General features: G+C 38.9%; 1 protein-coding gene across 1 annotated transcript in view; it reads right to left on the reverse strand.

Moving 5' to 3' along the window:
• The window catches only part of RASGRP1 (RAS guanyl releasing protein 1), a 108,158-nt gene that overhangs the window by 62,126 nt on the left and 22,431 nt on the right, over window positions 1–23,601 (reverse strand). The gene's annotated exons all lie outside the window — the stretch shown is intronic.

Raw genomic sequence — 23,601 nt, forward strand, 5'->3', positions numbered from 1 at the left:
TCCCTTCAAAAAATGTCTCCCCTTAAATTTGTTCCCAATAATCCACTTTACATGCTGGATAGTATTACATTGTTTATAAGTATTTACTTTACCATTATATTGGCATTTGAAATAGGTGAATTAGCTTGTGGTATCCCCACCTATTCTGAAAGTTTTTGGTCTTAGATCCAAGCTATATATAAGCTGTGTTAATACAGCCAGTAGAAGAAATTACTCACCCAGTGGGTTATAGAAGATATAAGGTAATAAAATGTTAATTTTCCATTTTTCTCTCCAAGTATTGGTGATTGGTTTATGGACAGACATAAGATAAAGAAACAGGTATATGTACACAATGTGATAAAGTAATGAGATCTGATTATACCTACAAGCTCAACCCATTTTATTAGGTTGTGGCTTCAAAACACAAAAGCAGCTAATTCATATACAAAAATAAACCTTAAAAAACCAAATCTCATACATTTTATACCCTGCAGCTGGTAAAAAAAGTAATTGGCAACACATTAAGGGAAAAACAATTTTACAGTATACTGTCCCTTTAAGCGTTGTACTCAAGCACAATCCAAAATACTGCAGTAAAATGTAGTGATTTTAAAGATCTAGTAAACTATTATTATTATTAATAGTATAGTACAGAACTCCACTCCTTGTGCACCATCAGCTTATCACATTCAGCTTGACACTACATAAGTTTAGCACTCGAGCAATATCCAACATGACTTTGACTGCAAACCCCCATAGAAGTCTGGAGAGATTTAGCACTCCTGCACAATGCAACATACAGATCTTAGCGCATCCTAGGCTATTACTTGAGAGTAGACATGTGCGTTTCGATTTGTTCCAAATCGAAATTCGGCCAAATTTGTTAAATTCGGAGATTCGGATCGATTTGAATTTCCGAATTACGGTAGTACCGAATCTACCAAACAAATCCGAATTAGTTCGGATTTATTCGTTACATTCGGATGGCCATGGATTACACTAGTATTGTACAGTATATTAGGTTATATCACTCTGCTATGGGTTACACCTAATATACAGTACATAATACTAGACTAATACACAGCACATCCCACCAAACACATACCGAAATTCCGAATTTCTGAATCGAACCAAACCGAATCCAGCCGAATTTATACGAATCTGAATGAATCCGAAATGAATTCATTTGAATTTTTCCGAAATCGATCCGAACCGAAATTCGAAAACATCCGAATCGATCCGAACCGATCCAAATTTTTCAGCCATGCACAAGTCTACTTGAGAGATAAAGAATAACTGTGTAATATGCAAGCAAAAATAGGCATACTATTAATTGCACTCAAGCGATGCTCATATTCTTGTACTACACTTGTAATCTAGGCATATGTGTTTAACCTTCCAAAAAACATCTCCATAAAATTTTTTCTAAAACCATTATCTTATCTCCTTTGCTGTGACAAGGTAAAAACAGTTATACAGCTCAATAAATAATTGTGCAGAATATTTTATTCTTCAAACAGAACATGCACAAAGAGTTCTCATTCCAATCTAGTGACACTCTATTTTCTACAAAAGGAAGAAAATTTTGTGTTTAAAAAATATATATTTTTCAGTGTGTGTTATTATTGCTTTTGTGCTCATGATAAAGTAAACCAGGTATTTGTATTATCCCCACTTGTGGTGCTCAAACAAGACATATCCTTGGTGGAACACCTTGCCCTGCATGTTTTATTGAGATAGAAATTGTAGGTTTCTGAAATTTTGATCTATTAATAATTAGTGTGTTTGGTGAGCTCTCACTCAGCCAGGCTTTGTATATAGGGCTCCCTGAGCTGATGATTCGTGCCAATATCTAAACACAGAACATCTGTTTATCTCAGCTGAACTGTAATGTCAGGACACGGCACAAGATGTGACAAGAACCTAAATGACAGGGGTTTTTTTTTCATTGGTCTATTTCTATAGCTAGGCATCCTGGACCTTTATTTGTTTGAGCCCTTAGTGGCTGCCACATTCAGGTTCATCAGGTTTGTTTTTTCCACATGCTCTAAGATGAGCACAGCCTCTACAGTAACCCACTTGCCATTTCACTTGAAATCCTAATAAAAAAAATGCATTTCTTACCCTACAAATCTATGGCCTATGTTACAAACGAAGCACAAAAATATTAGCGCTATTGAGTGCTAACACCGCTCAAGTTAAATCTATATCACACCTGTTCTTGCACTCAGATTACAAGTTGAAAGTAAACAATGTTCACTCGTGCAAAAGCTTTAGACGCGCTAACTTCTGCTAAATCCCTCTCCTCATAGACTTCTACACTACAAAACAATGTTGTGGCTTTAGCTTGAGTACTAGTCTGAAGGTGCTAGACCAAGTGTTCTGAAGCCGAGGTGCATTAAAAAAGACTCAAAATAGAGTTGTTCTTCACTCATTGTTATTTTTAATGTTAAATAAATATATCTTTTTTTATGATGAGGGGGTGATAAGGAGCTCTCTAGAGTCATCAGACCCTCCCAAAATAGGTAAATAAGGGGGGTCACATTCCTCTATTTATTATTGGAAAAGAGAGAGGGGCTACACCCCCACAGCTTTGTTTAATAGCTTATGGAATTATCAGGTAACAGTACCATGGTGATCCCCTGATAGCTACCTGGACAAGTGACCCTTCATCGCTCTTTTTTTATTGCCCCACTTTCATTGCTTAGATGTGGTGGCAATTCAGAAAACCACAAAATATCCCAGTAGATAGGAAATTACAATATCTGCTGCAATCGTCTGCTACCTATACAGCCAGGCATATGACAGAAGATAACCTTTTATTTTACATGTTTTATATAATATGGGGAAAGTAAAAATTTAACTTGCATGATTCAGATAGTGGCCCCTATTTATCAAAGGTCTTGCGGACCTGATCCGACAGTGCGGATCAGGTCAGCAAGACCTCGCTAAATGCGGAGAGCAATACGCTCTCTGCATTTAACATTGCACCAGCAGCTCACAAGAGCTGCTGGTGCAACGCCGCCCCCTGCAGACTCGCGGCCAATGGGCCGCCAGCAGGGGGTGTCAATCAACCCGATCGCACTCGTTCGGGTTGATTTCCGGCGATGTCCGGCGGACAGGTTATGGAGCAGCGGTCTTTGTGAAGCGGCCTTTGTCTGAAGACTCGCCAGAAACACCATAGACTGCAGTTTTAAGACACTTTTATACTCACAGAATTTGGACATGTCATACACTACTAGGAGCTAGCTGGCAATTGGTAGCTACACATTTTTGTCTCTTGTCATGGCTTGTATTGCTACTCAGCAGCTGATTTTAACTATGGGCCAGATTACGAGTGAAACACGAAATAACGATTGCGCTCGAGCATTAATTGCGCTAGAAGTAAGCTTTTTGCACTTGTCTGGTTGCACTCATATTACAAGTTGAACTGTTTTCGCTCTCTCGTGCTAACCCGATAAGTCAGAATATCGCGTGTGTTAACGTGTTCCCCCATAGAAGAAAAAAAAGGGAAAAAAAGGGAAATAAACCCACTCTCGCACAAACACAATTACATATTCTCATTTGTGCTAACTTGACATGAAAATATGAATATTTCACATTCCAATGTTCTTCAATTAACAGAATATGTCTGCATTTACCTGATGTTTTTTGGTACAATATATATCTATACCTATATATATATATATATATATATATATATATATATATATATATATATATATATATATATATATATAATACATAGCCGGTAGCCCAGCACTCCTTCCATACTTGTGTAATCACTGCCTGGTTGCAGTCCTCATATAAATATGTAGAAATATCTTGGTGTAGGAGGGCACTCACAGGACTTGTATTGAAGTAAAGAACAGTGCAATTTTATTTCCAATTTTGTTTCACATTAATTATAAATGTCGACCCATTTATAGGCCTTCTTCAAGACAATTATGATTCGCAGTGGCGTACAAGCCGGACTCCCAACTAAACAGCGGGATCGGAGATGATGGGTCAAAACATTGACATTTATAATTAATGTGAAACAAAATTGCACTGTTCTTTACTTCAATACAAGTCATGTGAGTGCCCTCCTACACCAAGACATTTCTATATATATATATATATATATATATATATATATATATATATATATATATATATACATACAGTTGTGTATAAAAGCTTAATGAGTTTCTGGACTCCTGACAGATCCTTGCATCTTTCATCCAGTGCTGCACTGACGTTTCTGAATTCTGAGTCATGGGGAAAGAAAAAGTATTGTCAAAGGATCTGTGGGAAAACGGTAGTTGAACTGTATAAAACAGGAAAGGGATATAAAAACATATCCAAGGAATTGAGAATGCAAATAAGCAGTGTTTAAACTCTAATCAAGGAAAATGAGGCATTCTGTTTGATAACATACTGCATTCATCTTCCCATCAATTCTGACCAAATTTCCTGTGCCTTTGTAGCTCACACATCCCCAAAACATCAGCGATCCACCTCCGTGTTTCACAGTAGGAATGGTGTACCTTTCATCATAGGCCTTGTTGACTCCTCTCCAAATGTAGCGTTCATGGTTGTGGCCCAAAAGCTCAATTTTGGTCTCATCACTCCAAATGACTTTGTGCCAGAAGGTTTGAGGCTTGTCTCTGTGCTGTTTGGCAAATTGTAAGCGGGACACTTTGTGGCATTTGTGTAGTAATGGCTTTCTTCTGGTGACTCGACCATGCAGCCCACCTTTCTTCAAGTGCCTCCTTATTGGGCATCTTGAAACAGCCACACCACATGTCCTGTATTTCACCTGAAGTTATTTGTGGGCAGGGATAGGCAAGGTGTCCGTACACGAACACTGGTGTCTGTGACTGGCCCTTGAAGTGTCCGCCACCTGTTTTGCGGAGGGGAAGGAGGAGTAGGACAGATCAATGCTGGTCCTCACTCCTCCTTGACCAAAGCAGTGCCATGCTTAGTAGCGGGAAAGTGAGGGAAGAAGCAAGCTGCCTGCAGTCAACTAACCGTGAGTCTTGACCCGTCCCAATTCCTTGATCTGTGCGGCAGCGTGGTGCTGGTGTCTGTGTGTAGAAGACCGCTGCCTACTCTGACAAACCTTACGTAACCGAGTAAGTAACCAACCATGATGATCATGCAATTAACATCAAGGTGGGTGGGTTTGGTCAGGAGTTGCAGACTCTCAATATAACAAAAAAAAAGGTAATACCACAAGCAGTCTTTATATAAATGTTATTTTAAACTTGTTTGATTAGATGACTAATTTGTACTTGTGGAACTAGACCAGGGGGGTCCAACATGCAGCCCATTTGACAGCAAAGTGTGGCTCTCCGGACTTATAGAAACATAGAATATGTCGGCAGATAGGAACCATTTGGCCTGTCTAGTCTGCCCAATTTTCTGAATACTTTCATTAGTTCCTGGACTTATCTTATATCTAGCCTAACCTTATGCCTATCCCATGCATGTTTAAACTACTTCACTGTCTCTACTACTTCTGCTGGATGGCTATTCCACCATGTAAAGAGAGTGTTTTTTGATGTTTTTAATTTGAAATTTACCTTAGTGTCCTTCACTAATGTCTATACTTTAAAGAATGTCTGCCACAGCCTTGGTCCGTGCCTATCCCTGTTTGTGGGTTTGTTTTTGCATCCCGAACAATTTTCCTGGCAGTTGTGGCTGAAATTTTCATTGGTCTACCTGACCGTGGTTTGGTTTCAACAGAACCCCTCATTTTCCACTTCTTTATTAGAGTTTGAACACTGCTGATTTGCATTCTCGATTCCTTGGATATCTTTTTATATCCCTTTCCCATTTTATACAGTTGAACTACCTTTTCCCACATATCCTTTGACAAGTCTTTTGCTTTCCCCATGACTCAGAATCCAGAATCATCAGTGCAGCACTGGATGAAAGATGCAAGGGTCTGTCAGGAGTCCAGAAACTCATTGACCTTTTATACACACACACTAATTACAAGAAAATAGATCACAGGTGAGGATGGTTACCTTTAATAGCCATTCAAACCCCTTTGTGTCAACTTGTGTGCATGTTATCAGGCCAAAATCACCAGGGTATGTAAACTTTTGATCAGGGTCATTTGGGTGGTTTCTGTTGTCATTATGATTTAAAAAGAGTAAACACAGTTGATTGTTAATAAATGGCTTCAGCCAAACACTAACCATGAGTGAAAGAAAAGTTTTTGTGTTATCATTCATATTCTCTGGAAAATGGCCAATATATATATATAAATATATAAATAGAAATATATATATATATACTATATATACATATACATATTTAGAGATGTATATTTGTGAATCTCAATTTTAAAGCCCTTTGCCTGCCTTTTTTTCTAACACCTGGGATCTCATATCTTTGAGCCCTTATGACGTTTGTGTGCATTATTTTTTTAAATAATTTTTATTAGATGGTGTTATTAATTATGAGTGTAACTGTACTTTGTACATTATTTTTGATGTCTTTTTGTGCAACGTTTTAGTTTTGTGAAACAGTTAACTAGATATCTGAAGTCGTGGTCATTCAATCATTCTAATGTAAATCAGGATTCTGCACAAGCGATCGCGTTGACTTTCAACTCTTAATACTAGCGGTAAGCCCGACATGCGCAAACCCCGGCGACAAACCCTTTATAGCTCACTCGCAAATGTTTGCACTCCACCCGTAATCTGGCCCTATGTGTTTAATCCCTTTGCATATTCGAGCATTTTCTTTTTGCAATTTTATATCCCTGTATTTATAGGGTCATGAGACACAGCATTGGAAATTCACCAACTGAAGAACCTTAACTCTCTGTAAGTAAAAGCAAAGTAAAAGAAAATGTTCAGTAATAGCCTATCCCCTCCATAGAAAATGTTCTTGTAATCCAGTGGGGGAAGTGATTAATGTTTCACTGAACACCCACATCCTCGGTGTCCCTTCATGTGCATGTGACTTCCATTTGGAAAGGCGACACTCATCTTTCAAATGAGTAAAATCATATGTCCCTCTGTGTGGTGCAGAGTTAAAGTTAAGTTCCTTACACCATACTCAAGCGCCTCTGCCTCTGGACACTTCGTCATTGCGTCATTGTGACATCATCACACATTACGTGATTACATTAGAACCCACGTGCCACCACAAGGATATTATGGATTAGTATTCATTTACAAATATACACGGCTAGTAGAAGATACAGTGGAATTCTCTGCACACAGGTGGTAGAGTACAGCAATGTATTGCTCTACACACATAAGTAGCCTCCAAATCTCGCCAGCAGCTATGATACTTTTATTTATTATGCATCATAACTCATTTGAAGATTCTTCTTATATTATCCATTGCCATCTTAATTCTGTATTCCAAGTAGGCTTGCCAGCTGTGCTCCATAAAAATACCAGATGTCCTATTGGTGAATGGGCATGTGGGGTAGGTGGGGGTCACAGAATGTCCCCCTAAAAGCTCAACCTTAGGCCCCATACTTGATTCCACCATTTATATTTTCCCAACTGAGCGGTCATTTTATCCCCTTGGTTGCCAGTAAAACACATATACATATAGATGCATAGGAGGTCCTTTACAGTTAACTGACATTTAGGGGACTTTAAAAATACTGGATATTTAAGTGTCCAGTATTTTGGTATAGATTTTACTGGACATCCTGCTAAAATACTGAACTGTCTTGTTGAATACTGGGCACCTGGCAACCCTAATTGCAAACTATACTTATTAAGGTCATTTTAAGTTTTACTTACATTTCGCTGTCAAAATGTCTTTTTTAAAACCCCCTTCTTTTCCAATCATTTGAAATGTAATGATATTCTTCTGAAGAAATAAATGTATTGATTGTAATAACTGTTGTGTTTGACCATTCTTTTAGAGGTTCCTAACAAGCGCAATGCATGACACGTGCAACTTATCTTTTTGTATTATTTGCGTACATTTATAATGTATAGACACTTAAAATTACAAGCCGAGAAGCACTTTGCAATAAGTAAAGCATATTTGTTTAACCCTTTGGATGCTAAGCCATTTCCCACCTGGGTGCTAATATTTTCTTTTAATTTTTTTTTATTTTTTTTTTAACTTTTTTTTTTTTTTTACAGACCCCCAATACTTACACTGTTGGAAAGGTCAGGCTTCTAAGCAGCATGCCCCCTCCTCCTATACTTAACATTGTTAAGTATAAATAAAGTTGCGCGGTGACGTTATCACATAATTGCGCGTGATGTCACCGCGCATCACGTGAAGCCCCGGCGATGCCTGTCACTCTACGGGCACGATCGCCGGGGTAGGAGTAGTAAGGAGCCCCAAGATCTCCCTCAAGGTTGGAGAGTGCTCATGACGGCTCTGAGCCGTCATTAGCACCAGAGTGAGAAACTCTGTGACGGCTCAGAGCCGTCAGCACTCAAAGGGTTCATCAGAAGAGTATATTTTGTATACTTTTTTTAAATTTCTAATCTTGACTCTCTAACTACAGAATATATTTATACATACACAATCATATGCTTATGTTTATATTACACATTCATTCAAGATCACAGTATATAAGTGGTGAAAAGCAGCCTACTTACTACCTGTGGGTTATTGTGCAAACACATGTTGCTTATTTTGTCCCGCAATAACACCCACACCTTACCCACCTATTATACAAACGTCTATAGCAAACAATCATTTTGCCCTTCATCAACCTTAAGAGAATAGAAATCTGGGGCAGACCTTCCCTTTGGATAAGGCGAGAGGGGCACTCACCCTGGACCCAGGTCTTTAGGGAGCCCTGCTCTATCATCAGGGGTGGGGGTATCAGAAGGTGTTATGTACATCTTGTATTTAGTTTATGAAGAAGCGTTTACGGTACCAGGAAGTTAATACACAGAGCTATTATTAATATAGGACACACTGAGGGCTAGATTACCAGTGGAGCACAAATGTTTGCACCCAAGCGATAAGGTGTATATCGTGAGGGTTTGCACTCATCAGGCTTACCACTCGTATTAAGAGTTGAAAGTAAATGTTATTGCGTGAATGCAATTGTGATTTACGATAGAATGATAACCTTGACTTCAGAGCTCTGGTTAACTGTTTCCCGAAACATAAAAGTTGCACAAAACACAAAAATACATTACAAAGTATAGTTACACTCATAAAAACACCATCTAATAAAAATTATTCACAAAAGTTATAAGGGCTCAAAGATATGAGATCTCAGGTGTTAGGAAAAAAAAGGCAAAGGGCTTTCACATTGAGATACATACATATAAATGTCTAAAGATGTATATGTGTATATATATATATATATATATATATATATAAATCCAATAGTACCAGCACTCGCTATTAAATTGCAGCGTCGGGGTGCTCCCAAGTTTTAAGTATGCATAAGAGGTTCCAGTGAACAGAGGCACTCGCCGTTATGGTGAACAAAAGTGTTTTTATTCTATCACATCAGAATGTGATAGAATAAAAACACTTTTGTTCACCATAACGGCGAGTGCCTCTGTTCACTGGAACCTCTTATGCATATATATATATATATATATATATATATATATATGTGTGTGTTTGTGTCTATATATGTGTAGATATCTGTATTTATATGTGTACATATGTATTTACAGACATATACACATAAATACATTTCTACACATATATAAACATATATATATATATATATATATATAAGTGCATTGGAGCCCTCATGTTGAATTAGCGCAAATGAGAATATGCTGTTGTGTTTGCGTGAGAGTGTTTTTATTTCCCACTTTCTTTTCTCCATTGACTTCTATAGGGGAATATGTGAATAAACACGATATTCTAGCTTCGTATTTTTGTGCTCTTCGGGTTACCATGCGAGAGAAAACAGTTTACTTTCAACTCATAGTACGACTACAACCCAACAAAAATCTTACTTCTAGCGCAACTGACGCTCAAGCGTGAGCATTAATTTGCGCTCCATTTGTAATCTGGACCTACATGTGGGGACAGGGGTTAGCGCCCCCACATATGGCTCTCATCTGGGGAGACTGTGTGTGGGGAGGATTAAATGATAGTGCATAAGGGCATGTCCAGGGTATGGTCAAGTATGGGCGCTAAACTGGGAGCTCTGAAAGAGTTATTACATTCCGTTATGTAACTTAGCACTTATTAGCTATCCAACTCTGATTCCTGCTTATGATAATAGATACCAAGCTGACTTTGAACATAATTTTGCGGCCATGAACAGGAGCACCCCCCCCCCCCCAGGAAACTGGGTAATGAGTGAGCTTCACTACTACTTCATCAACTCTCATATAGTCATGAAGGACCTAAATCAGAATATCAAAGCTATGTTGGAGGACTTTGAGGAACAGTTTACTATGAGAATTGATAATCTCATTCTGCTATGTTCGCAAAACCCGAAAGAGTATGATGACTTGCTACTGACTGACAACCTACAGCCTAAATCTGATTGTAGAAATTGGTAGCTCAGAAAGTCTGCTTGCTGTGCCCCTACAGATACCGGTTGTAATTTTGAAGATGAGGGAGTGCTAGGTGGAAAGAGACACCTCCTCGCAAGTTAAAACTTGGCCTCTCATAAGGGTTCTTCCAGAATCGGCTCATAGTGTGACGGTACATAGTATATGTTATCCTTGGAGCGTCTGCTGCATGGAGTGTAGGGGATAGGATGCAGTGCACAGAATTTTTTTGCCCACAAGACAGGTATCTTACCATGAGACATAGATATGATTAACCCCTTCTATAGCTCTTCTATACTTGGGTGAACTGAAAACATTCAGGTAGCCTCCATCTTGCCACTGTAAGATTGAACTTGAATGACGATGCAATTAAATATGGTGTCCTAACAGTCCCTAAGATACCTAAGATAGGAGTGGGGTAAAGCTGAAGCCGGTGTTCAGACCCAGCCAGAAGACATAAGTGAGGTCTGCTGCACAATATATTATACATTTAATAACTTGCATGCCGTATTGATGGTTCATAGAGAATTATTGTTGTTTAATGCTCTCTAGAGGGAATGTCTCTATTATTATGCATGTAGGTACATAGCTCTGTTAGTATACATATCTATTTCATTTCTTGCAAATTGACAATATATTGCATATTAGATAATGTATGCTGGGAGGCAGAGTATATATAGCAGACCATACCAAATGTATTTCATTTAGGGTACATATCCAGCAGTTTAACCATAATTGACACAGTGCTTGTCTGATATTTGTTCCCTCATATCATTATAGACTAGTGTAATGACCCAGCTGATTAGACTATGGCGTCTGCGGCCAGTAAAATCATGGCTAGATTTTAATCCTCTTCGTTTACATTTATTTTCTTGCTGAGATGGTATGGGATCTTACCAGGTTCAGAGACACTGAAATCTTTTTTTTTTTTTCTTTTTTCATATACTATGAGTGAGATTTAGAGAAGCAAGCTTTCACTTTTCTTATTTTACCTTTTAAGGAAAAGTCTCTGTTCATTTTCATAGGACTTCCTATAAGAAATGTACACTATGTGCCATCATTACAGTTTCATATGCTTGTAAGTACCTACAGTATATTAAGCACAGTTTTCTTTGCTCCCTGAGATGTTAACGGTTGCTAATGATAATTAATTCTCTAAACTTTGAGGGTCCAAAAGTGACCCTATCATTTGAGATATCCTCTTGACACTGTGAAATGCTCTAAGAGATAAAATTCCAAAAGTGGCTTTAATTTATCAAAGGAGGTATATATGTGTAGTTTTTTGTTCATTCATTTCTTACATTGTCATTTTCCTCAGGCCTGTCTGTAGTTTTGCTAACTTTACACCATCATACATTTTGTTTCTATGAAGGTCAAAGAGTGGCTGTTCACTTTATGGGATAAATATTTCTGAAAAGGAGGTCTCAGTTATGATTTTAACTTTTTCAATTGTCTTACTGAAACTTTTATATTTGCTTTGCTTTTCTGTATCGAAAATGTAACAATATGTTTTGTTATTGTGACATGACTGGTTCTTTGTAATTTTCTGCTAAAACCTCAAAATAATAATAATAGTGCATTACCTAGCCAGCTACAAAAAGAAAAATATTTATTTGCAGCAAACATATTTTTTAAGGGATAAGAATACTTTGCATATTTATTCATATTTATTATGTTAAAGCACTATGGCCTAGATTACGAGTTTTGCATTAGAGGCTGTGCGGTGCTAACGAGCAGTTTTCTCTCACCGCTCACTTACATGCAGCGCTGGTATTAAGATTTTTCAGAAACCCGGCGTAAAAAGGCAAGAAGTGAGCGTTGAGCAAAATTTTGCTCATTACCGCACTCCAATACCAGCGCTGCTTAAAGTGAAAGTTAATTTACACAAATGAAAACATAGCATCGCATAATACACATGTATATTAACATAATCGCCAAGTTTTTTTTGCTAAAAATATCTTATTTTGTATTTTTATTCACTAACGTTTTATGCATCCGTTTGATTTTCGACTCCTCCCATCTTCTCCTTCCTGGATTTTCCCTCTCTACGTATAGAGCGTTCCCACCCGCTCTATACGTCACTTCTCTTGCGCGTTCACAATGATCCAGTCCATTTGCGCATGCGCGATATCCGCATGTTACCCGCAATGCGCATGCGATTGACCGGACTACTGGGCTACAATGCGCATTAAGTACTGAAGAAAGTGCGCATGCGCAAATCAGCCACGAGCATCAAGCTGTCGGGGATGCCGAAAACAAGTCACGCATGTGCAAATCGAATGTTAAGTAAATGACGTAGTGTCACGGCCGCCTATCAGCCAGAATCTCAATTGGAGGGTATTGCCACGTGATGAGGATGTAAAATAGGAGACGAAAAACGGGTTGATTTTGCCACAAGCAATAAGCGGATAAAAATATAGAAATACTTCAATTTGAAAAAAAAGTTAGCGAATTCATGAATGAACCTCACACTCAATTTAAATAATACATTGAATACAATTGAGCAAGTCTTGAAAGTTAACCTTCACTTTAAGTCAGGGATAAGCCGGTCGTACGTGCTCGTGCACGATTTTCCCATAGGAATCAACGGGGAGAGCCGGCTGAGAAAACGTCTAACACCTGCAAAAAAGCAGCGTAAAACTCAGTAACGCAGCCCCATTGATTCCCATGGGGAAATAAAAGTTATGTCTGCACCTAACATCCTAACATGAACCCAGAGTCTAAAAACCCCTAATCTTACACTTATTAACCCCTAATCTGCTGCCCTCGACATCGCTGACACCTACATTATGCTTATTAACCCCTAATCTGCCACTCCGGACACCGTCGCCACCTACATTATACTTATGAACCCCTAATCTGCTGCCCCCAACATTGCCGACACCTACATTATATTTATTAACCCCTAATCTGCCGCCCCCAATGTCGCTGCAACCTAACTACACTTATTAACCCCTAATCTGCCGCCACCAACGTCGCCGCCACTATAATAAACACATTAACCCCTAAACCGCCACATTCCCACCTCACAAACATTTGTTAAATATTATTAACCCCTAATTTGCCGTCCCTAACATCGCTGCCACCTACCAACATTTATTAACCCCTAATCTGCCTCCCCCAACGTCGCCGCCACTATATTAAAGTTATTAACCCCTAAATCTAAGTCTAACCCTAACACCCCCTAACTTAAATATAATTTAAATAAATCTAAATAAAATTACTATCATTAACTACATTATTCCTATTTAAAACAAAATACTTACCTATAAAATAAACCCTAAGCTAGCTACAATATAACTAATAGTTACATTGTAGCTATCTTAGGGTTTATTTTTAATTTACAGGCAAGTTTGTATTTATTTTAACCAGGTAGAATAGTTAGTAAATAGTTATTAACTATTTAATAACTACCTAGCTAAAATAAATACAAAAGTACCTGTAAAATAAAACCTAACCTAAGTTACACTAACACATAACACTACACTATAATTAAATAAATTAACTAAATTAAATACAATTACCTAAATTAAATTAAAGTACAAAAAAACCCCACTAAATTACAGAAAATAATAAACAAATTACAGATATTTAAACTAATTACACCTAATCTAATAGCCCTATCAAAATAAAAAAGCCCCCCCAAAATAAAAAAAAATCCCTAGCCTAAACTAAACTACCAATAGCCCTTAAAAGGGCCTTTTGCGGGGCATTGCCCCAAAGTAATCAGCTCTTTTACCTGTAAAAAAAATACAAACAACCCCCCCAACAGTAAACGAGTTACTTTATGGACCACAAAAGATATGTGGGCATATGAAATTGCTATAATAAATAATCTTATATCTAGCTGTTTCATTTAGAAGTCGCTTTTCTATATCAAACACAAACTACTTCTCACTAAAATATGGGTAATAAGAGTTCGTGATACCGTTATTATAACAATCACTTGTTAATAATTGGGTATAAACACATGGGGTATAAAAAGTGTCTTGTCAAAGCCCAGTCTCCCAAAATATGTATATATATTTATGAAATTTCTTCACGAATACTATCTGTAGAAATTAGCTATGATCGATATTCCTCTACTCTCTTGAATGGAATGTGATAAAACTCACTCATACTACTATGAAGTTATAGCGATATCGTACACCCCTAACATATGGGCTCAATAACACCTTCTCCCTTGCAGAACAAATGTGTTTACAACAATTAACATGTAAGATCAGGATAACTCTGTTATCACAGTATTAACCACCTTGGCCAATTGTATTTATTATACACAACATGTATATACACGTAGAAAGAACAGTTTGCCTATACATTTGGTAACATAATTATGTTTCAACTAATTTGCTTCCTAATAGTAGCGATATACGCTATATATGGATGATAGTCTGTCCAACTTATTGCAACGGATCGTAACACAATCTACTCAGGGTATAAAAACTTTTTATGGTGTCCCTTGTCATATACAAGTGATTTATGTAGATGACAATTTCGGCTAAATAGATCAGTTTACTGTAGCGTGAAGAATCACGCCTCCTTAAAAGACGTCATCACCGTCCTTAACAATAGCAATATCGTGCACCATTCTATAGATAAGATAAAATGTAGGAGGCTGATGCGAATGACTTTCCTCCATTTTCATAACAAATGTTTTGCGGGGATAGTTAAGAACATGGATGAACAGGATAATATTGATAATATGATGGCTTAACCACCTTTGGCCAATTTATGTTCGTAGCGCATAACATCATCATACATATAAACAGTACTAGCCTGCCGATACACCCGGCAATAAACTTATGATTCTAATCATTTGGATCTTAATATCTTTGACATACGCTATATACGCATACAATACTGTCATATTTATTTTAATGTACCGTAACACAACCTATACAGACTACAATAAACTCTCATAGTGTCCCTTGTCATATATGAGTGATTGATCTATATGACAGCCTTGACTAAAAATATGTATTTACAGCAGCGTGAAAGATCACGCCTCTCTTTAGACGTCACCACCTTTCCAAGTCATGTGACGGACTACTACCCAATCGGGTAGGTCATTAGCGATTGGCTACCATCATGGGGATGTGTATAGATGCTCACCCCGGATTGGCTCAAATAAGTACTTAAACACTAAGGACGGCGCGAGTCGGGTTAGCCTTTGAGAAAGCCACTGACATGGCGTAATGCGCATCAGGCGCTCTCTGTGAATGCCGGATACTTTGCCTTGTGTGTGCTAAACTTATATATGGAACCAAATACGTAATTGTGTAATACAGTACTCTACTGTTTATACTAGTTGTCTTTCACTGTGTGGGCTCACACTATATACTAGTATTTCAATACTTATGGGAACTTATTGAAAGATACACTTAGATAAATAGACTCATTGTTTGGGACTCTGACAGATGCAAGCACCGCTCCAGTATTGCACTAGTTAGAGATAATTTTGTGCGAGGTCAATCCTCTTTTTAGATTAGCCAATTGTGCAATCCGTGAGCATTTTATGGTGCTTTCCTGCCAGACTTACCCATTTAACTCACACTATACGGTCTATACCTAGGCATTGCAGCATTCACCACCTATTATTTTTAACTGATTTTAATATGTACTGTGAATGTGTGAATGTTTTTCACCAATTTTTATTTTAATTCTTAATATTAAAAGTTATGTTTTATTATTAATTCGGCCCGAACTTAGCCAGTTCACTGACACATTGAATTATCCTAATTCAGTAGTTTCTGTGTGCTCTGATTATATCCACTCTCTCTACATATATTTACTTATGTTTATTTAAGGATATTGAGCACCCCCCGGTTTACTATTAGCTAAGGGATTGATTCCCTCTACACAGGTCCAATATATATATTTTTTTCCTGTGTTGATATATATTATAATTCAGTTGGGGACTTAATGTGAATTACCGGGAGAAGTCTTCATCCAAGCCAGGCCGAAGTCCTCAACGAAGCCGGGAGAAGTCTTCATCCAAGCCGGGCGAAGTGGTCCTCCAGACGGGCAGAAGTCTTCATCCAGACGGCATCTTCTATCTTCATCCATCCGGCGCGGAGTGGGTCCATCTTCAAGACATCCGACACGGAGCATCCTCTTCATCCGACGACTAAAGACAAATGAAGGTATCTTTAAGTGATGTCATCCAAGATGGCGTCCCTTAGATTCCGATTGTCTGATAGAATTCTATCAACCAATCTGAATTAAGGTAGAAAAAATCCTATGGGCTAATGCAATCAGCCAATAGGATTGAAGTTCAATCCTATTGGCTGATCCAATCAGCCAATAGGATTGAGCTCACATTCTATTGGCTGATTAGTTATAGGAAGAAACTTTGCAGAGTTTCACACCCTAATACAGTCTTAAGTTACTGTTAAACAGGGAGTGTCAAAGGTTGAAGCAGGGGATAGGAGTCTACATGAAGTTTTCCCTTTCATTCACCCTGATTTGTATGCATCCAATCCCAAAACAAGTAAAGCTAGAAGAGAGCGCAGGAAGAGTAAATACAGATTTAATAAATCCCTTAATAAAGTTTTGTTAAATGAGCAGGGAAAACGTAGTAAGAAATGTGTGGCCACTCAGTGCACAGAATCTGAAGTAGATCAGGGAAGTGAAATTGCTGAAAATGTTCCTTGATTAGACATTATTAGCAGTAGCTTTGGGAGCGAACAAGCTAATGATCACTTGCTACACCATGCAAGGAGCAGGGTAGTAGAGGTTAATGGAGCACCTGTAGAAGGTCAAACAAAGTATATACCCCTATTTTATGGTTAAAAATTACCTTCTGTGGCGAGTAATATCAGAGGAAGGTCAAGAGATAGAACAGCTAGTTTTGCCTTCCTCTCATACTAGGAAGGTGTTAGATTTTGCCCATTCACACCTTTTGGGTGGACATCTGGGGGTAGAGAAAATACAGGTAAGGGTCCTGAGGAGGTTCTTTTGGCCATGGGTTTACAAAGAAATAAGGATAGTGCCAACTGTCATCCTCAAAACCCAAGTTAAGGGCTTCCCGTATACCCCTCCCAATTATTGATGTACCATTTGATAGGATTGGGATGGACTTGGTAGGCCAATTTAGAGAAATCAGCTTGTGGTCACCAATACATTCTTGTTGTTGTCGATAATGCAACTCGATACCCTGAGGCTATTCAGCTACGTAAGGCTAATGCTAAAAATATAGCAAAGAATTGGTACAAGTATTTTTCACGGGTTGGGATCCCAAAGGAAATTTTAACTGACCAAGGTTCTCCTTTTTGTTTCCCGTCTTATGAAAGAGTTATGCCAATTATTCAAAATAAAGGCTTTGAAATCCTCTGTATATCACCCACAGACAGATGGGCTAGTAGAGAGGTTTAACCGCACACTTAAGGGGATGTTAAGGAAAGTTGTTAGTAGAGATGGGAAGGATTGGGATCAACTGCTTCCTTACTTGTTTGCAGTCCGTGAAATTCCCCAGAGCTCAACTGGTTTTTCTCCTTTTTAACTTTTGTATGGTCGACATTCGAGAGGTATGTTGGACATACTAAAGGAAACTTGGAAGGAACAGGGAGTACCTGGTACTAATGTGGTGCAGCATATAGAGAAAATGCAGGATCAAATGGCTCATTTTTTTCCCCCTGGTTCGCCAATATATGGGAAAAGCTCAGGATGCTTAAAGGGACAGTCAACACCAGAATTTTTGTTGTTTAAAAAGATGTATAATCCCTTTATTACCCATTCCACAGTTTTGCATAACCAACACAGTTATATTAATACACTTTTTACTGCTGTGACTATCTTGTATCTAAGCATCTCCTGACCGCCCCTAATCACATGACTTTTAGCTATTATCTATTGACTTGCATTTTAGCCAATTAGTGCAGTGTCTGCCACAACCCACGGGCGTGATCACAATGCTATCTATATGGTTTACCTGAACTACTCTCCCCTGTTGTGAAAAGCAAATACAAAAGCATGTGATTAGAGGCGGCCTTCAAGGGCTTAGAAATTATCATATGTGCCTCCTTAGGTTTGCTTTCAACTAAGAATACCAAGAGAACAAAGCAAAATTGTTGATAAAAGTAAATTGGAAAGTTGTTTAAAATTACATGCCCTATTTGAAAAATAAAAGTTTTTTTTGGCCTTGACTGTCCCTTTAAACAATAAGAGTGCTACTGTAGGGCAATTTAAAAAGGGTGGCAGGGTAATGGTTTTTGTTCCTACAGCTGAAAGTAAGCTTTTGGCTCCTTGGCAGAGACCTTATGAAATTATAGAAAAGGTAAGCCCTGTGAATTATAAAGTTAGTCAGCCTGACCATCGTAGGAAAGAGCAAATATTCCACATAAATCTTCTTAAGCCATGAAGTGATAGAGAAGCATTACTGGCCCAGTTAGATAATACAGAGGCTGAGTCTCAAGTCTCAGAACAAGTAGTAACTATTTCCCCAGAGTTAACACCTGAACAAGTAAATGAAGTTAAGGAAATGGTGGAGAGGAATAAGGATGTTTTCTTGCCTATGACAGGTAGAACACAAGAAATTACCCATTATATTATTACTGAGCCTGGAGTAACCCTTAAATTAAAACCATACAGGATTCCTGAGGCAAAAAGGCAGGCTATATGAGCAGAGGTTAGGAAAATGCTTGAATTAGATGTGAAAGAAGAATCACATAGTAATTGGTCTAGCCCAATTTGTTTTGGTACCTAAACTGGATGATTCTATCCGATTTTGTAATGATTTTAGGAAATTAAATGAAGTGTCAAAGTTTGATGCCTACCCGTTGATGAACTGGTAGAGAGGCTAGCTAAGGCTAGATTTCTTTCCACATTGGATTTAACAAAAGGGTATTGGTAGATACCCCTCACTAAGAATGCCCGAGAGAAAACTGCCTTTGTAACCCCAGATGGTTTATTTCAATATAAGGTAATGCCCTTTGGTCTCCATGAAGCTCCAGCCACTTTTCAGAGGCTCATGGATAAATTATTAAGCCCACATGTGCACTATGCTGCTGCGTACTTGGATGATGTCATAATCCATAGCACAGACTGGGACTCTCATTTGCAGAGAGTAGAGGCAGTGGTAGACACCCTTAGGAAAGCTGGGTTGACTTCCAACCCCTCCAAATGTTTTATTGGATTGGCAGAGGCTAAGTATTTAGGTTACATAGTGGGAAGTGGGTTAGTGAAACCTCAATTGAACAAGGTAGGAGCTATACAGAATTGGCCCAGGCCTCTTAGGAAAAAGCAGGTTAGAGCCTTCCTGGGAATTGTTGGCTACTACCACAGGTTCATACCCCATTTTGAGACCAGAGATGCTCCTCTCACAGACCTTATTAAAGCCAGTAGGTCAAGACACAGTAAGGTGGGACAGAAAGGCAAGAGGAGGCCTTTATAGACCTTCGCTCAACATTGTGTGAGCAACCCATCCTCATGGAACCTGACTTTGATAAAGAGTTTTTCTTACAGACAGATGCATCTGAGGTCGGTTTGGGTGCTGTACTGTCACAGTACATAGGCAAGGAAGAACATCTATTGCTATATATAAGCAGGAAATTGTTGCCTTGAGAACAGCGCTATGCTGTTATAGAAAAAGAGTGCTTAGCAATTAAGTGGGCTATGGAGACTCGAAAGTATTATTTACTGGGAAGGCGCTTCGCCCTTTTCATTGACCATGCTTTGTTAAAATGGATGCACACCAACAAAGATAGAAACTCACAAGTCACTAGATGGTTTTTGCCCTTGCAACCATTTTACTTTTGTAGTGAAGCACCGAGCTGGTTTGCTCCATGGTAATGCTGATGCACTGTCTCATGTGCATGGCCTCCTTGCAGCAGTCGCTTCACACACTGGTGTTGCGTTGGGGAGGGGGATGTGTGACAGGGCGAGAGAAGGAGATTGGAAAGGTCACTCTTTCCCTTTTAACAAAGTGGTAATTTGTTAGTAGCTCACCACAGCTGATTCTGGTTAAATCATTTGGATCCTTTATAAGCAGTTCTGTAGAGGAAATCAGTGTCTCATTGTGCAGGCTACTCCAGAGAGGGAGGAACCAGTGGCGTCACTAGGGGGTGCGAGGGGTGCGGCCCGCACCCGGGTGACACCACTCTAGGGGGTGACACCACACACCAAGTTGTATTTTACTATATAGTAATATTATATACTTTTATATACTTTTAATTGTAATCGTCCCGGTAAACTATCTATACCCAGCCATTCTAATCTAACTATTATTAAAATATTTAATATTGTTCACTCTAGTCTGTGTGCTGTGCAGCGCAACACCGCCCCCCACTCACACATGGCAGAGAGATGATTGGCAGCTACTGGCTGTGGCTGGCTCACACATGGTCTCTCTCAGACATGGCTCCCACGCCCACCACTAGTCTGGCACCACCCACCATCAGAGTGAGATCTGATCTCAGCCATCGCATGACATGAGAGCCATCGATCTACCAGTGTACGCTGGCCTCCGCCTCCCAGACCAGTCTGTCCCTCCCCTCTAGTAGACCGGTCACGTTTCTCACAGTCTCTATTGTAGCCTGAGACTGCTGGCGCAGCACACCGCCCCCATGTGAGGAACTTGACCGAAGATGATCGAACAGGCTAAGGGAGAGGAGCAGGAACACTGCGGCTGTGCAACTTATCTAAGGGAAGAGAGCAGGACGACAGGTGGCTGGTAGTAGTGACTGTGGTCGAGTCGTGTGGATGATCCAGAGTGTGACTTTGATCGTCGACGTGGGGACCGGAATCCGGATCTACAACAGTAAGAACCAACTAATTACAGTTAAAAAAAAACTACTGTCTGTCTCACTGACTGTCACAGTCTCTGTGCACTCACCCACAGACACAGTCACAATTTACAATAGTTGTTTGAAATTGACGTGGCGAGGAAATTAGGAAAAGTGTGTTTTTGAATGGCAGGCATATTTTTCAAGGTAGGAGTCAGGACTGTAGGAAACTGAATTTATTTGATTGTTTTTAAATAGCTAGGCTTAATGCTTTCAATTCAAAATTACTTTTTTGAGGACAGTCAGAAACACATCTCATCTACACATAAAGCATCTGGTACAAGAGCCTATGTTCACCTATACAAGTCCCCTAATATAATGAGCCTCTTCTAATTTATATTTGCTCTCCTTATGTACACAACCTTGATAATGTATTACTGCCTCACTTACAAATGGCATCCTTCCTATGGAAATACTGGTGATATAAGCTACCTATTCTCATTTCTCACCTATGTAAACCTGTATTACACCTATAGAACAAAAGAATGAACACACACCTGCATACCCTACAGGGTACATACAGCCCCTACACCACACACACACTAATACATACAGCCCTGTGCATCTATATACCCCAGAGGGCACATGCAGCCACTGCACCCTATACACACTAATACATACACTCCTGTATATCTATATACACTGTAAGCTACATACAGCCTCTGTACAGTATACACACTAATATACACCCCTGCACATGTATTCCCCAGAGGGTACATGCAGCCCCTGCACCCTATACACACTAATACATACACTCCTGTATATCTATATACACTGTAAGCTACATTCAGCCTCTGCACAGTATACACACTAATATACACCCCTGCACATGTATTCCCCAGAGGGTACATGCAGCCCCTGCACCCTATACACACCAATACATACACTCCTGTATATCTATATACACTGTAAGCTACATTCAGCCTCTGCACAGTATACACACTAATATACACCCCTGCACATGTATTCCCCAGAGGGTACATGCAGCCCCTGCACCCTATCCACACTAATACATACACTCCTGTACATCTATATACCCCAAAATGTACATTCAGCCCCTGCACCTTATACACACACTAATACATAAAGCCCCTGCACATTCATATAACCCGTAAGTTACATACACCCCCATGCATCCTGTACACACTAAAACATACCCCCTGTGCACACACACACACACACATACACACACCCCAGAGGATACATACAGCACTGCACCATATACAGATAATTTGTACATGCTTCCCATGATTTCCTATGTAGAACTAGCCGAGCCAAGTGGAGAAAGGGAGACATTATGGGGGGGGTGACACCATGGGTTACAGCACCGGGTGACACAAAACCTAGTGATGCCACTGGGTGGAACTGAGACCTTGCTGTATGTCTGAATGTATAGCTGGCAGAAACAAGAGACTGGTGAGCAAACATTGTTCTATTCTGCTTATTTTGATTTGTTTTATTAACTAAGACCAGCTTAGCTGCCCAGTACTGGTTAGTAAGGTAATATTGCAGGTATAGTTAGTCTCCTAAAAAGGAGTAGGATTTTGTTTGTTTTATGTTTGATTTAAAGGGGAAGTGTACCACATGTTTAAAACTGCTGATAAAAATAAAACAGCCTAAAAAATTATTTCGTGCTGAAGTGACTATTCGTGGAAGGGCTTTGTTACAGTGTGTGTCTGTGTGTGTGTGTGTGTGTGTATGTGTGTCTGTGATGTGTAGATGCAAGGTTAACACAGTACATTGTCATTTGAAAACCATTATCATTATAAAGTGCTTTACTCTTAGAGCTGGGTCACAGCTCATGCATGTGTGGTTATTATACCCTGCAAGATGTAGTTGGATATTTATAGATATATTTTATCATTCTATACACTTTTTATTTTTGAGGTAACATTCCTGAAGCATGAAAAGAAGAGGGCTGGAAGATTTGTATGAATTAGGAAAAGAATATGTTTGTTTTGGTAGAAAACATGATCTGTTAACCAAGACATATCATTGTGTAGTCTTACATCTTAAAGGGACATAAAAATGTCTTTCATAATTCAGATAGAGCATACACTTTTAAACAACTTTCTAATTTACTTCTAATGATCAAATTTGCTTTGTACACTTGCTATCCTTCATTGAAAAGCATACTTAGGAAGGCTCAGGAGCAGCAATGCACTACTGGGAGCTAGCATCTGATTAGTAGCTGCACTTATATGCCTGTTGTCATTTACTCACCTGATGTGCTCAGCTAGCTCCCAGTAGTGCATTGCTGCCCCTTCAACACAAGATACCAAGAGAATTAATCAACTTTAACAATATAAGTAAATTGGAAAGTTGTTTAAAATTAAATTACAATTAAATTAGAAATCTGAATCATGAAAGAAAAC

Source organism: Bombina bombina, chromosome 1, assembly GCF_027579735.1.
Source record: "Bombina bombina isolate aBomBom1 chromosome 1, aBomBom1.pri, whole genome shotgun sequence".
Taxonomy (NCBI): domain Eukaryota; kingdom Metazoa; phylum Chordata; class Amphibia; order Anura; family Bombinatoridae; genus Bombina; species Bombina bombina.